At 41.0% G+C, this 15,281-nt stretch overlaps 1 pseudogene; it reads left to right on the top strand.

The window, feature by feature from the left end:
- The window catches only part of LOC142366011 (cilia- and flagella-associated protein 70-like), a 34,039-nt pseudogene extending 20,591 nt beyond the window's left edge, over positions 1-13,448 (top strand).
- The last annotated feature ends 1,833 nt before the right edge of the window (positions 13,449-15,281 follow it).

The following is a 15,281-nucleotide window of genomic DNA, read 5'->3' as shown; positions in this document are numbered from 1 at the left end:
CTACTCTTGTCTGTTACATTTATCAGTTGCCTTTTGGGTTTCAGACTGACTGTGTGTGTTGAGATGCAGTTTTTATTTTCTGCAGGGTGAAGGCACTGATCCCCCCAAGACCTCCACCTCGAGCGGGCCCCAGCAGAGCAGAAAGAGTAAAAACAAATACAAACAAAGGATTAATTGCACAGCAGAGGTGAGCTGCTTACTCAATGAATTCTATTGACTGGTGTGTGCGTCTGCAGGCAGTGCTGAACTTCCACAAGCAGGTAGGCAACACCGTGGCTGTTGTTTCGGAGCAGTATGAGGAACTGTTTGGAGCAAGTTGCAAGATGCCACAAGACCACAGCCGAGAGCAAATGCTGAGTCAGCTGATGGGAGCCCTCAATGTCTCTGGGGGATATTTTAGCATTAAGGAGCAGATAAAGGTCAGAGCAAAATACCTGAAATGATCTGTTCCTGAAAATCAGTAACCAATTAAGGGTTGTGACTCTTTTCCCAAGCTCACCACTTGCTTGTGCATGTGTATTTTTCGCATGTAGCATGCAGTGGTGAGGATTGTACGTGATAAGATACAGACTGAACCATTGAGTGACCCTGAAGAAATAAAGGAATTTGTCAGCAAGCTTTATGTCTACCTGGTGGATGAGATGCACGTTGCCCTAGACAAGGTAACAATCCCAGACACTTATCAGGTCATCTGTTTCCTTAACTTCCTAACTTTTTATTGATTTTGATCCTCCCCTCTTTACTAGATTTACTCCAATGATATTGATGAGGACCCCACAAATGAAATCCACTTATGTTCTTCCCAGCTCGGGCATTTTGCCAGAGAAGCAAAGCTCACTGGGAATTATCAGCAAGCTTCTCAGTACTATCTAGAGGTATAAAAATAGGAAAATATCTTATTGAAAATATTTTTTTAGCCACAGTTGTGATGAATATTTATATCAGTTGAATTTTATAATGAATGTATGTATGATTCTAAATGTCCAACTATAACTTCTTTTTCATGTATTTTCTCGGAGCATATAAGCAATGTGTATGTGACTTTGACACAAGTGAGGTAGCAGCAGTGATTAATGAAATTCTCTCTGCAGATAATCACCGTGGCTGATCAAATAACTGAAGTGGCTACTGAAATGTGTAATTGTTTGCTTGCAGCTGATGGTGAGGCATCCCAATGAGCCCTCCCATATGTTTGAGTGGGGGACCCTGCACATGTTGACCGAGGATTACATGAAGGCAAAAGAGTGTTTCCATGATGCTGTGTCCAGCCAGCAAGTGCATCAGCCCAGGTGAGAAATGCTTTACCTACACTGCAAACATAAAACATAAAAAAAACAACGTCACAGTTTACCTCAAGCTAATCATTGATCTACACATGAGAAAAACAAGGGACTCCTGTTTTGAGAGGTAGTGTCGTAAGGCAAGGCAAGGCAAGGCAATTTTATTTATAGAGCACAATTCATACACAGGGCAATTCAAAGTGCTTTACAGCTACATAAAATCACAAGAAGGCAATAAAACCATTAAAAAAGAATAAAAAAAAATAAAAGAAAGAAATTAAAAAAGAAAGAAATTTAAAACCCATTAAAATAATCATTAAGTAATTAAAAAGTGAAGAGTGCAGATAAAATACTTTCAGGTGTCATATGCACAGCTAAATAGAACTGTTTTCAGCCTGGATTTAAACATTGTCAGAGCTGAGGCCTGTCTCACATCTTCTGGAAGACTGTTCCAGATTTTAGGGGCATAAAACTGAAACGCAGCCTCACCTTGTTTAGTCCTGACTCTGGGCACCAGCAGGAGACCCCTCCCTGAGGTTCTCAGAGCCCGAGTTGGTTCATATGGCTCTAACATGTCAGAGATGTACTTTGGCGCTTGACCGTGAAGAGACTTGTACACAAGCAGAGCTGTTTTAAAGTCTATTCTCTGAGCGACAGGAAGCCAGTGCAGAGACCTGAGCACTGGACTAATATGGTTGTATTTCCTGGTTCTAGTCAGGACTCGAGCAGCAGCGTTCTGGATGTACTGCAGCTGTCTTATAGCCCGTTTAGAGAGCCCAGTGAGCAGGCCGTTAAAGTAGTCTAACCTGCTGGAGACAAACGCATGGATCAGTCTCTCTAAGTCTGGTTTAGACACTATTCCTTTGATTCTGGCAATGTTTCTTAGATGGTAAAAAGCTGCTGATGTTACAGATTTAATGTGGCTGTTAAAGTTCAGGTCTGAGTCCAATATTACCCCGAGATTTCTAACTTGATAGTTAGGTTTTAGAGAGAGAGTCTCAAGGTGACTGATAACCCTTTCTCTTTGTTTCTGTGGGCCACAGACAATGATTTCAGTTTTGTCTGAGTTTAGCTGGAGGAAATTGTTTTGCATCCACACACTGATCTGTTCGATGCATCGACACAGTGTATCTACAGGCCCGTGTTCTCCTGCCGTCAGTGACACGTAGATCTGAGTGTCATCTGCATAATTGTGGTAGGACACATTATAGCTGCGTATTAGCTGGCCTAGTGGAAGCATGTACAAATTGAACAATACGGGTCCCAGGATTGACCCCTGGGGAACCCCACAGGTCATAGCCATTTGGTCTGAGACACAGTTACCAATTTCAACAAAATATTTCCTGTCCTCCAGATAGGACTTGAACCAGTTTAAAGCACGACCAGAGATTCCCACCCAGTCTTCTAACCTCTGTAATAAGATCGCATGGTCAACTGTGTCAAAGGCAGCACTCAGGTCCTCAGGTCACTCAGGTAAAGGGGAGCTATGAGTTCAACGCCAGTGTATCACTAAAATATCATAATTTATTCACCATTGTGTGTTACAAATTTTTTTCCTTGTCACTTCACCAACACACCAGAACTCTTTAACTTTACTTCCTTTGCAGTGATATTCACCTTCAACTTATCCCATACTTCTGTAATTGATTATGTCAAATGACTCTGTGAGACTCTAAACATTTGCATCATAATTAACACATCCTCCAACCGTTTCTTACTGTAAAGTGACTCAGTTGTTTGTTACTGTGTCTTCTCTTTTCTCCAGTCTGATGATGTGTGGGGTCTTGGCAGTGATATTTGAGCAATACACAGAAGCACAGACCTTCCTGGAGCGAGCCACCAGCATTGACCCGTCAAGTGTGGTGGCCTGGACGCTGCTAGGTGAGATGAAAATCAGGATTTCTTCTCTGTGCTGTTTACCCTGATGGCCGCTGCTGCTGTACTAACACTCATGTAAAGACTACATATTAGGCAGTCGTTGTTGTTAACTCCAGTTGGAAGGATGTAACAGCAACGGAAGACATTTTGTTTGATAAGTATGTTGTATGATTGTTCTATAAAAAGGTTTAATCCATTTATTTTTGTGTGCTAAATTCAAAGACATCAGTGAGTAAATCCATCTTTAAAGGTGCAAATCTTTAAATGTATTTGTTTTATTTCAGCACAGTGTTGAAGTCTTTAAGAATGTTGCTGAAATATGAAAAGGAAATACTTTATATTGTACAAACAGAAGCAATACTTATTCTAATTTTCTACTGCCAACATTATAAATCAGTAATACCAACATGCCCAGAGGAGTAAAGCAGGGTGATGCATGTTTGGAAATGTACAACATAGTTTCATTTTACATTTCTGGGTGGGCTGTCAAGGTTTGCTCCACGAGATCCAGAATGAATCCATCCTGGCTGAGAGGGCTTTTCTGGAGGCTAGAAAGCTGCTGAGGGAATATGAAGCAAAGGAGAAAACACACACAGAAGGGGAGGAGAAAGACGTGGAGTTAGAAAATGAGGAGCAAGTCTACCAGGAAAAGGAAAAGACAGCCTCACCTCCACCGTCTGCCACTGTTGAGCAAGGTTAGGTGCACGTGTTAACAAGTGTTTACATACAACACAGTCTTACATGATATCAGAAGTTAATGTCATGGTTTTGGTATATTTTGTTGACAAGAACCACCTGACAATTAAACTTGATTTTTTCTTACTCTATGTTGTAGTGCATGTAGCCTGGAGCCTGTGTTACATGACAGTGTTGACATATGTCTCTTCCAGACCCAAAGTTTCTTGACCAGGACACAGAGGAACACAAAGAGCCTCCAGCACAGGATGACAGCTCTATATCACCTCCAACCAAAGTCACCTCAACCATTTACACACAGACGGTCCAGTTCCTGCTGCAGAACAATGCCCTGCAGGTAAACACATGGAGTACTGGTGGTTTTTCAAGCAGATATCCACATACTCGTCAAGTATCAGTCAAAAATACTCACAGTGTACAGGACTGTTGTGTCATTTTGTGACTATCGGTTTATTATGTTACAGATTATGTTGTGATTTAGCCGTGATGGTGTGATAGTTTGAAAACAAATTCAACAACGATTACATTCAGTGTCTACAACTAAAATTTCAAACTCTCAGCAGAAAATTATTACATAAATATTATGAAAAAGAAAAGTATTGCAAAACAGTTTCAGAGGTCACTGTGTTCTCTTGTCAGATGGCAGAGCACGCTTTGTCCCAGGAGCTGCTGTGCTCTGAAGGTGGTCGCAGTGTCTCCTACCTCCTTCATCTGGCCCAGTGGCAGCTGCTCAAAGGTGACTACCCCAGTGCTGCTGCCAGCCTCAAAGAAGTACTACTTCACAAATATCAGGTACTCTGCCGTCCATGGTTTGGATAGAGAATAACATGTAGTTTGTCCTTTTCATTTCCACAGTGTATGATTTAGCACATTTAAACTGCAGTAAAAAAGGCATTATCTTGTTTTTGACGGGATGGGATATGCATCCTGGCTCTTGTCCAACTGTCCAGCCACTTCAACTCTTGGCAGGGTAAAGGAGGTGCAGCTAATTAATATAAGGATGCTACATTTTTTTACGTTTGGAAAGGATATTCCAAGTTTCTGGAATTAGTTATAGTTAAATACACAACAAACATTCTAAATTGCCTGTCTCCACTTTATCAATATTAAGGGGGAGATTCTCCTTTGGTAGATTAAATTATATTTAAGAAGAAAGCTGGTGAAACTGCTCCACCAAGCGTACTCTCCCCAGCTTTAAAGCTGCAGTCTGCAGGATTTGTTGTTGTCATACGTAAAGTCCTACTTTTTGGCATTTTAAGAGTTTACATGATCTATCAGAACACTTGAAGTTGAAAACGGTGACCTCCGTAGTCGCAAAATGCAAGAAATGCTTATTTTTTAACCGAAAAATAAAAAGTTATTCAACTTCCTGTCCCGCCCCATCAAAACACATGAGAACTCGTGCACGTAGACGTGCACGCCAGATGCGCTTACACGACTCCTCATTCATCAACTCACCTGTCATTTGCGATCATGGAAGACACAGTAAGTAGACTAGCCCGTAATGAAGTTCAATAGTCCAGATAAATAAGCGTGGGGACGAGCCTACCTTGTATCGCACGTGCACAAACGGTGATTGACAGGCAGCAGAGCCCAGCTCGTAAACCTGATTGGTTACCTTTTACCGGTCCGGTCTGCAATTTTGTAAACAAACCTGCTGGCTTTGGAGGGACCTAGCGGGACATATAGGGGACCTAGAGAACTCATTTTTTTTGTATTGGGGTATTTAATGCACTACTTTCAGAATCCCCGGACAGTTCCAGGCATTATGCTTGAAAAAGAGTTGCAGACTGCAGCTTTAAAATGTCCTCTGCAAACACCCTGTAGTTTTCAGGGTAATTCAGCTGTGGAACAGAGTAATGTTGTGGCCCCTGCATAGTAATTTTACAAATTTCCTCCTGACAAATCCTCTTTGTACTGTCGTTTTGTTTCTGGAAGGGTTGGACAGAATGTGTTGAAACCACTTGTACTATTAACAAAATGTGTTTGTGCAAGTCTTATTCTTATTCTGCCTCTTTTTGAAACAGAAAAATAATCTTCATGATTTATTTCTAAATCAGTTCCTTTATTGGATATTTGAAACCAGTTTATTTAGATCAGCTTTTTTGTGTGTTGTTTATTGTAAATAATGTGACCACATAACAGTGGCCAAGTTATCCTTAAGCCTGCTTAAGCAAGCACTTCTTCTGCCCATTAACATGTTCATGCTACGAGCAGGACACGGACGCCTGGTCTTTGAATGGTCACTGCCACTTCCTGCAAGGTGCACTACCTGAAGCCCAGGAGAGCTACGAGTGGAGCCTCAACCTCCTGGGGCAGCCCTCAGACTCTCACATTGTCTTCCTCCGCCTGGGATCCATCTATCTAACGCAGAAAAAGGTCGGGATTTTAGAAAGAATCACTGGTGTCTCATTGGACAGTTTACCCATGTTAAGTATCTGCCAAATGCATAAACATTAACATAAATATTAAACGAATCTGCTAATGAGTCACCAGTTCCGATGAACCAAAACACCTAATTACAGAACATTTCATTCATCCCATTCATAACCTTTTTCTTTCAACCATCACGCCACCTATTGGCGTCCTTCTCCTCCATCCTTCAGGTAGCCCTTGTCCCCCAAGCCGTTAGTGCCCCCTTTGGGAACACCCCCTTTGGGAACACCCCCTTTGGGAACACCCCCTTTGGGATCTCCTCAGCCCCCACTCACGATGGCCATCGCTTGGCAACCGAAGCTTTTTCCCACATTCACACAAGTCGTCATAGTGTCCCAAAAAAGAGTATGGACAGGGTATTTTCTCCCCGTCCAGGCCTCATGTGGGACAACCTGAAAACATTCATATATAGGTCATATATTATATATCATATAAAATAGTAGGTTAAATAATGCATAATATAATGCATAACATAATGCATAATATGGAATTGCTTTAGCCAAAGTTAAGTCTGTGTCTGCATAGATTTTGTTTTGGCTCACCAAGCTGCACTCTGCTCACTGTTTTTAAATGCGTCATAAAAACAAACCTTGACTTTTCTTGTTATGGCTCAGTCTTTGCTGCAGCTGTCCTATTGTATTCTCTCCTAATGGATTTAAATCTATTTGCCTTTTTGTTAAGGGAGCATATTAATTGTTTCATAGATCTGCTGCAGTTAAGTAGTTAAATGATTTAGTTAAATAGTCAAATGTTTTAGTTTGAATCTAAATATTGGTGATAACTATTGACTATTGAATTGGTGACCTGAGGCTAAGGAAATTTAGAGCGGCTAAAATTTTAAAGTCAAGTTAATATCTCCTATAAAGAATAAAGGCTACGTTTTAACAACTTTAAGATGACATCAAATTGTTTGACATTGACTGTCTGGCCGTGATATTAAATCCTAAATCCTGGTTGTTTAATTTATGTCATATGGTCTGACTGCCTGATCTCAGTCCTGCTTCAGGTGAAATCAAAAAGTTTCAATTTGTAGAACATTTTTTCAGATGTTTTTTTCATTAAAGGAGCAAATCTCCTAAACACTCTGCTTGTGTATTTGACTTTAGCTCTTTAAGAGAGCTATTCAATCTTATTTCAGCAACAATTTTTATGAATGTCTCAAACACTGTTCTTCCTGGATTTTATTGTTTCTTATCTCATCACTGCGATTTTTGCATTGTAAAGCTGTTTTCAGTTTATCTACATACTTTGGTGTCTTTCCTAATCATATGCATGTTAAAATAGATGGATGAATCAATACTATTTGCACTAGTACAAAACTAAACCCCTAATATACTCATTATAAACTCAGGCCAATGATCACTCAGAGTATGTTTGGATAGTTCTCACTCTCAGGCCTGAATGAGAGAAAAAAAAAAGCATGGTTGAGAAAAGACAATCTTAGGGTGTGCGCATTTATGACAAAGAGAACAACTATAAAATTAAATTGGGAATATTATGGCTCAAAAAGCGTTTGAGGCTTTTCATTATTCATGTAATGCTGCTGCACAGCTAATCTTTAGTTAGTAACTTCAGGCCTCAGGTCAAGCCTCCAAATCTGTTAACTTTTTCCTTATAGGTCTCTTATTAGTGCGTTGATGCTGAAAAAAAATTATGAACTTTTGTCCATAAACTTTGGGATCAAATATATCATATATCAACTTTTCCTTATGTATCATGCATGTGCTTGTTTCTTAGTCTCTCGTTTGTTTTGAAAACATTTTGAACACACACACTCAGCCTAAGGGTCAGCACACTCTTTTTTCTGCATTTCTCCAGTCCAATTTATCTGTCCCTCGTTTTTCTTCACACCTCGGGACCATTTTCTTCCATCTTTCATTCAATTTTTTTGTGACATTTACACACCATTAAAATACTGTTTTCCCCGAACAAAGCGACCCGTATAGCATGCGCAGCCACTTGTTCTCCCCCCTTTTTATCTATACCAACCCCAATATTGAACAGAAACCACTCGAGATCTGCTGGCGCAGTCAAATTTCTTCGAGCGGTGAACCCCACCCCATAGTTGCAAGAAAATTTAAAAAATCTGACCCTTAGTGTCCTTCAAGTATAAATTTATTCAGTACATCCGACTCAGTTTCGGGAAAACTGCCACACAACACGCAAGTCTTCAATCCTTCGTCCTAACAATCGTTAGGGGAGAAGACCTCTCGTCTCGGAATTCATCTAATTATTCTAGTCGACCACCTCAGGTTATGGAATTACAAACTACTTCGTTAAACAATAGCTATTGCTCACGGAAACCTCAATATTGACGACAAGTTGCCCGCATGGGACATTCATTTATAAAATGAATTGATCTTGTCACTTTGTTCGAATTCACTTGTCAGGACACTTATTTACTTTCCCTGTGTGAGGCTATGTGTCTTTATACTGGACGTGTTACCATTCAATGCAAATAGACAGTACATTAACACTCGAATTTTACCATGACCAGAGGACAACTTAATTCAGACAACTTCATTTAGGTTATTCAATATGCATAAATTTCACATTTATTCATTAAGTGGTGTTCTGCTCACCTTTTTCCTGGCACCTGATTGTCTGAACAAAGCTGTCCCTCCTATCACCTTGAGGCGTCCTCCCTCGCACGGGGGTCGGTCACACGGCACGGTGGTCCTTTAGCCTTCGAACCTCGTGTCACGGCACCATTTGTTAGATACGGTTCTTTTAGTAGGAGGCTCAAGAACGGACCGAAGTAATTCAAGTGAAAATGAAGTGTTTATTGGTAGTCACACATCAAAGCATATCAGCGCTGGGCTCAGTGGAACAGAGCTCCCGCAGGAAGTCTGTCAGACTGGCCATGATTTCCGGTTATCATGTTTATTTATAGTCTCATAGGTTGGACTCACATTCGACCGAGTATGATTGGACATGAGTAGGTTCAACATGCTTCGTCATATTCTCTGGATCAGCCCAAAACAATGTGTGTGTGTGAATCTGCCCTTGCTTTCCCAGGCTTTCCTAATTGTTTTGTCTTTCTACTCCTGGATCACTTTAGGTCATAATGGAAAAGTACTGAGACTTATTTAATTCATAATGTCTAAGAACAAAGCCAATTTTAACAATCTCGTCTAAGAAAAACTAAAAATATGACCCACTATTCATCAGTGTCGAAGGAATTTTTACATTTGCATTGTATTTCTGATAACATTGCTATTGACTGTGAGTATCTCATAAAGAACATTGTGCTGTGGGAAACTGTCATTCTTATTTAATTTAGAGTATTATTTGAAGCCACTAACAGGTCTATTTATTTTACTTTTACCCTCAGTTTGAACGGGCCAAAGTTGTGTACCTGCAGGCTTGTGAGAAGTCTCCGTCATGTCTGACCTGGCTGGGTCTGGGCAAAGCCTGCTACAGGGTAAAAGTGCAACACTGGAATCCTTCAGTGTAGTTCTTTAAGGACTCTTTATATTCAGAGTGTGAGGTTAAATTCTGCTTGAATGCATTTGTGAACACAGTCTAAGTTACTCATGGAGCTTCAGCAGACTTTCATCTCGCTACCAAACAGGGGTTGTTGGGAATCCGATGTTTTTTTCTAGCAGTGGAAGGAATTTAACCTTGTGCGGTTTTTTTGTATAGTTGGAGGAGCTGTGTGTAGCCGAGGAAGCTTTGACCGAGGCAAACCATTTGAACACAGAGAATGCAGAGGTGTGGGCTTATCTGTCTCTAATCTGCCTTCGGGTGAGTGATTACAGTGCTCTGAAAACACACTGACAGTTGCCCCAGTTCAGGTTCTGCCTCCCCAGTTCAGGTTTTCATTCAGGACAGAATATGTTCAAGTGGGCAGATACTTTACGCCTTATAAACAATACAAAAGAAAATTAGCCTTTCCAAAGCCAAACGTGAGGGCACAGCTAGTGTATTTTTGGTAAATATTTAAAGGGATAGTTCGCCTCTTTTGACATGAAGCAGTATGACATCCCATATTAGCAATATCATTTATGAACATTGACTTCCCCCCCGCTGCGTCCTGTGAGCCGAGTTCCAGCCTCGTTTTGGCGTTGACAAAGGTAATCCGGCTAGTTGGCTGGGGTCGCGAAAATAAAGCGTTTTGCTTCTCAAAACAATATGCGTTCAAAAGAGTAATACATTTGCATCACAAAATCGTTCTCCAGAAAAAGTAAGACCTCACAATCGCTTGGCGCTATTTTTGCCTCCCTTCATACCAATGCGTACAGCTACCTGCCGACAGCTGCACCTGTTACGGTGTTTACTGCTCGGAAGCAGGGGACTGCTCGGTCGGCACTTCGGTCTGCACAGTTTACACAGCCCGTAGTGATACAAAGGGAGAGAGAAATAGCGCTAATGTGCTTAGTGTCATACAATGCGTGCTCATTGATCACATAGCCTCATTGTGTTCTTCACTGAAACCTGATCACTTTTCTATCAGTTCAGTTTGGACTGAAAACTACTTTAGCCTAGTCCTGAGGTGTCACGTAAGGACGCATGTTAGGCCAACAGTGTATCTCTTGATGATACAGCCCATGAACCTGAACACAGTTAAACACACATTTACTTTTACTTTGTCTGAAACTGAAAGAACCATCTGATAAATCTTTTGTTTTCAGTCTGGCCGACAGGAGGAATCTGAGCTGTTCTGTAAATATGCAATAAGGGTGAGTTGGTCTGATGTTTTTTCAGTCATGGATATTTTATAGTAAAGATGAGACGGTCATTAAGTTATTGTTCATTACTGAAAATGCCATAAAATGAGTATTTAATGGTCTAAATCAGGGGTCCCCAACTACCGGGTCCAAACCGGGCCGTGAGATTGGGGAAAAAAAAGACATGGAAATCGGGAATTCTTTCATTTCACTCGCTAGATTCTATACTTGGAAACTGCATAGATTGCATTATAGGAGGCCGATTGTGCACGTTAGATGTAATGTCTGTTGAACGTAAAGTACAAAAAAAAGTGAACTCCAAACCCCCCCCCCCCCCCCCCCCCCGACCGGGCCACAGGAACAAATTGCAGAACCAAACCGGTCCTTGGTGCTGAAAAGGTTGGGGACCCCTGGTCTAAATTTAACAATCCCAATTTATTTTCCATGGAAAAGAGGAAAAGAAACATCTAATGATTGAACAGTTTGTTGTGCCTCCGAACTGACCTCACAGTGGCAGTGTAGTAATTTTTGGCCGCATGGGCCTCATTGTCCTAATTTTCTTAACTGGCTGCATCTGTGAAGGTGTAGATAAAAGACATGCCTGGTGAGGTGCACATGTTCATGTTTGTGTAAAAGCCCCAGGATTTTTACTTAAGTTACTGTTTTACCCAAACAAACCTTTTTTTGCGGGCTCTGTGTTCTCTCCCGTTTCTCTGTTCCTGCCCACAAGCCCAGTCCTAACTATTAAACAGTACTCAGATGTCATTTTCCCACATAAACACAGGAATTTCTGGAAATTGTGCAGAGAATTTGGCCATTTGTCAGTTGTTTACAGTGAGAGCCTCTGCTGTAATACCACCGAGGGGCATCTGGCTAGAGGGCGCAGGAAATGATGCATCCACTGGGAAAAAGGCTGCGTTTAATTTGCAGCACATCATAAATGGCAACAGTGCTGAATCGTGACTCCCAAAATCTTTATCACACATGCTTCCTTTTCAGAGGAAAAAAAAAACTTAGCTACTGTCCTCTGATGCTGTTGTCTGATAACAAACATCGTGCAACAATACAGTGAAACTACAAACTCTCATGATTAGTAGTCACACCAGCACACCAGCTGTAGGCTGCACGTACACTCAGGTTCATTATCGTCCGAACACATGGCACACAACACCAAATCAATTACATGAGAGCATGCCCACAAGCCTAGCTTCAGAGACCAGTTTCCAGTAGTAAGCACAAATGAGATCGCTAAAAGAAAACTGAGGCTATACTGGAGCAAGGACCTATTAAATGCATGACACATTGTGTTTGCAAAGACAGTACTTTTGTAGATTTAGGGTAAAAGTACGATATGAATGGAAACTTGGTAAATTAAACATTATTTATGCATTCTGCAAAACAACTTTTCCCCAATAAACTCTAATATAGGCTGTACAAGGACCAGAAGAATAAGAGCAACTGGCATGGTGACCCTTTTTTTCTGAATTAACATTGTATTAATACAACTATGAGGAATTGGAAGTAGCTGGATTATTATAAATTGAATTGGACTGCATTTAACTGAAGTTGTATTGACCTTGGTTTATTTTTCTTTAAAGTGCAGAGAGAAGACTTTTTTTGGCGCTATAAACTGAAATGAAAATTTTTTACTTAAAATATAAGTTTGACAACATAATTCTGTATCATCAAATACCTTTCTGAAAGCCATAACTGATAACAGTTTTAATTTCACATAAACTTCTGACATTTTCGTTTACAGTTCAACCTGCAGGAAGAGTCGCTCCTCAAGGAGATCAGACCCGAAGGATCAGCTTCGTTTCAGTCATCTGACGTCATGCTTCAAAACAAGTGCTGAAGCAGAGGTTTACCTCGAATGTGTCATGGTTTTAAGATGTTATTTGACCCAAACGCAAGGATTCTCTCAGGAGGTATGAGATGGTAAATAAAGATGATATACAAGATGGTATGAAGAGTCTCTTTGTCCGGGGCTGCTGGTGATGAGGTTGGAGTTATTTGGGTTCTGCAGTGGGAAGTGAAAAGGTGAGTTCCAGAATGTTTAGCCAGGAAGATTTTGTGAATGGATGACTTACAGGTGGTGAAATGGAAGTCCGCCAGGGAGAGGTGAGTGGAAGCTAGGGGCTTGAGTCCAAGGGAGGTTTCAGGTGAGTTCCAGAGAGAGTTTGTAGTGGATGTGAGTTGGACGGACAGGGTACGCATGTTTGGTTCACAGGGAGGAGCAGGTTACGCCAGCCGTGGAGATGGGTCCAAGAATCCAGTGGAAGTAATACTAATAAAAATAATTATACATTTAATTTTTAAAAAAGCACCTTTCTCAACGCTCAAGGACACTTTACAACACATTAAAAACAGAATAAATAAAATAACACAAGTTAAAAAGACACTAGAGGGAGAAAGCAGCTTGAAACAGATGGGTTTTGATTTGAAGAGGGGTAAAGAGTCAATGTTGCGGATGTCTGGTGGGAGTGAGTTCCAGAGTTGGGGAGCAGAGCGACTGAAAGCTCTGCTCCCCATGGTGCTGAGACGGGCAGAGGGCACAGAGAGGTGGAGGGAGGAGGATGACCTGAGGGAGCAAGATGGGATCACAATGGAGAGAAGATCAGACAGATATGGGGGGGCGAGGTTGTGGATGGCCTTGAATGTGTAAAGTAGGGTTTTGAAAGTAATTCTGAATTTGACCGGGAGCCAGTGAAGCTGCTGGAGGATAAAGGAGGGGGTACCGGTGATGATGCGGGCTGCAGAGTTTTGGACCAGCTGAAGCTTATGAAGGGATTTGTGAGGGACACCGAAAAGGAGTGAGTTGCAATAATCTATGCGGGAGGTGACAAAGCTGTGGCCCAGGATAGCAGCGGTGTGAGGAGTGAGAGAGGGGCGGAGACGATTAATGTTACGTAGATGAAAATATGCAGACCGGGCAATGTTATTGATGTGGGAGTGGAAAGAAAGTGTGCTGTCGAGGATGACACCCAGACTCTTAACCTGAGGGGAGGGGGACACGGTGGAGCTGTCTATGGTGAGGGAGAAACTGTCCACTATGGAAAGGGTGGATTTGGTGCCAACAAGGAGGAGTTCCGTTTTATCACTGTTGAGTTTAAGGAAGTTTGCAGTGAACATAAGAAGTAGAGCTGTTAAATGTATATATATACATTTACTCACTAACTTCTTCTATGTTAACTTCTTCCATGGCAGTTTTGGAGACACTGATGTTACCCTGTAGTGTTCAGAAAAATGTCGGAGAGTGTCTGAACCTGTAATTTCTAGTTCTTCGGAAATGAGTGTACCATCATCTGACAGTGAGTAGCCCCTGACTGCAGACCACAGACCGGGGTGGAGCTCAACGTTGAGGCACGCCCATTTGCCCCCACATTGAACCGCAGAAGAAGAATGTGTGGAGGAGAAAAAGAAGCAGATTGGTGTAGATTGGTGAAGAAGAATATTGCAGTTTGCAAAATGGAAGTAAGCAAGGTTTTTCTTTTGTTTTAATGTGCTATTTTGTACGGAAGCCCTAAACGGCCATAGATACATACATTTTATTCCATCCGTTTTCCCGTGATAACGAGATAATTTTCCTCCGTTTTCTCATGATAGAGATAATCCCTCCATTTTCTCGTGATAACGAGATAATTTTCCTCCGTTTTCCCGTGATAACCAGATAATTAATGCGAGATCTCGAGAAAACGATCATTGTTTTCTCGAGTTAATTTAGTTTTCGATGAAAGGGGGGTAAAAATGGGTACACCTTTGCCAGAAATACATATAAACACATATAAACAGGGGCGGACTGGGGAGAAAAAGTGGCCTCGAAAACCATCGGTAAATTAACTCGTTATCTCGAGAAAGATAACAACATAATTATCTCGTTATCTCGAGAAAACCATCAGAAAAAAGTTTATACGTACCACGTCCGCTCTGGGCTTCCGTACAAAACAAATGAGGACTGTCAATTTTTTATTTAAAAAAAAAAAGAGATGTGTCTCATAAAACAAGTTTAGTACTATGCTCCTACACTTGTTTTTTTTTTTGTTTTTTTTAATAAATATTAGCATTTTAGCACAATAGCTTCCAGGTCATGTGACATATTGGGTATAAATGAGCATAAATCAAAATTGGACAGTCCTCCTCATGTTAGCAGACAGTTACCTGTTCTTCATCCATGCTCTTCAGCATCAGTGACATGACATGAATCAAAATTTGTTTTTGAATTAAAAAAAGGGAAAATTATTAAATACTTCTGGTCTTGTGGATTTCTGATTATTACTTTTATGTGTATTCTTTCCCCCTCTGATGCGTAGAGACACATCAG

This window comes from Odontesthes bonariensis, chromosome 17 (assembly GCF_027942865.1).
Source record: "Odontesthes bonariensis isolate fOdoBon6 chromosome 17, fOdoBon6.hap1, whole genome shotgun sequence".
In the NCBI taxonomy this organism is placed as follows: Eukaryota; Metazoa; Chordata; class Actinopteri; order Atheriniformes; family Atherinopsidae; genus Odontesthes; species Odontesthes bonariensis.
This window is presented reverse-complemented; position numbering and strand designations above follow the sequence as displayed.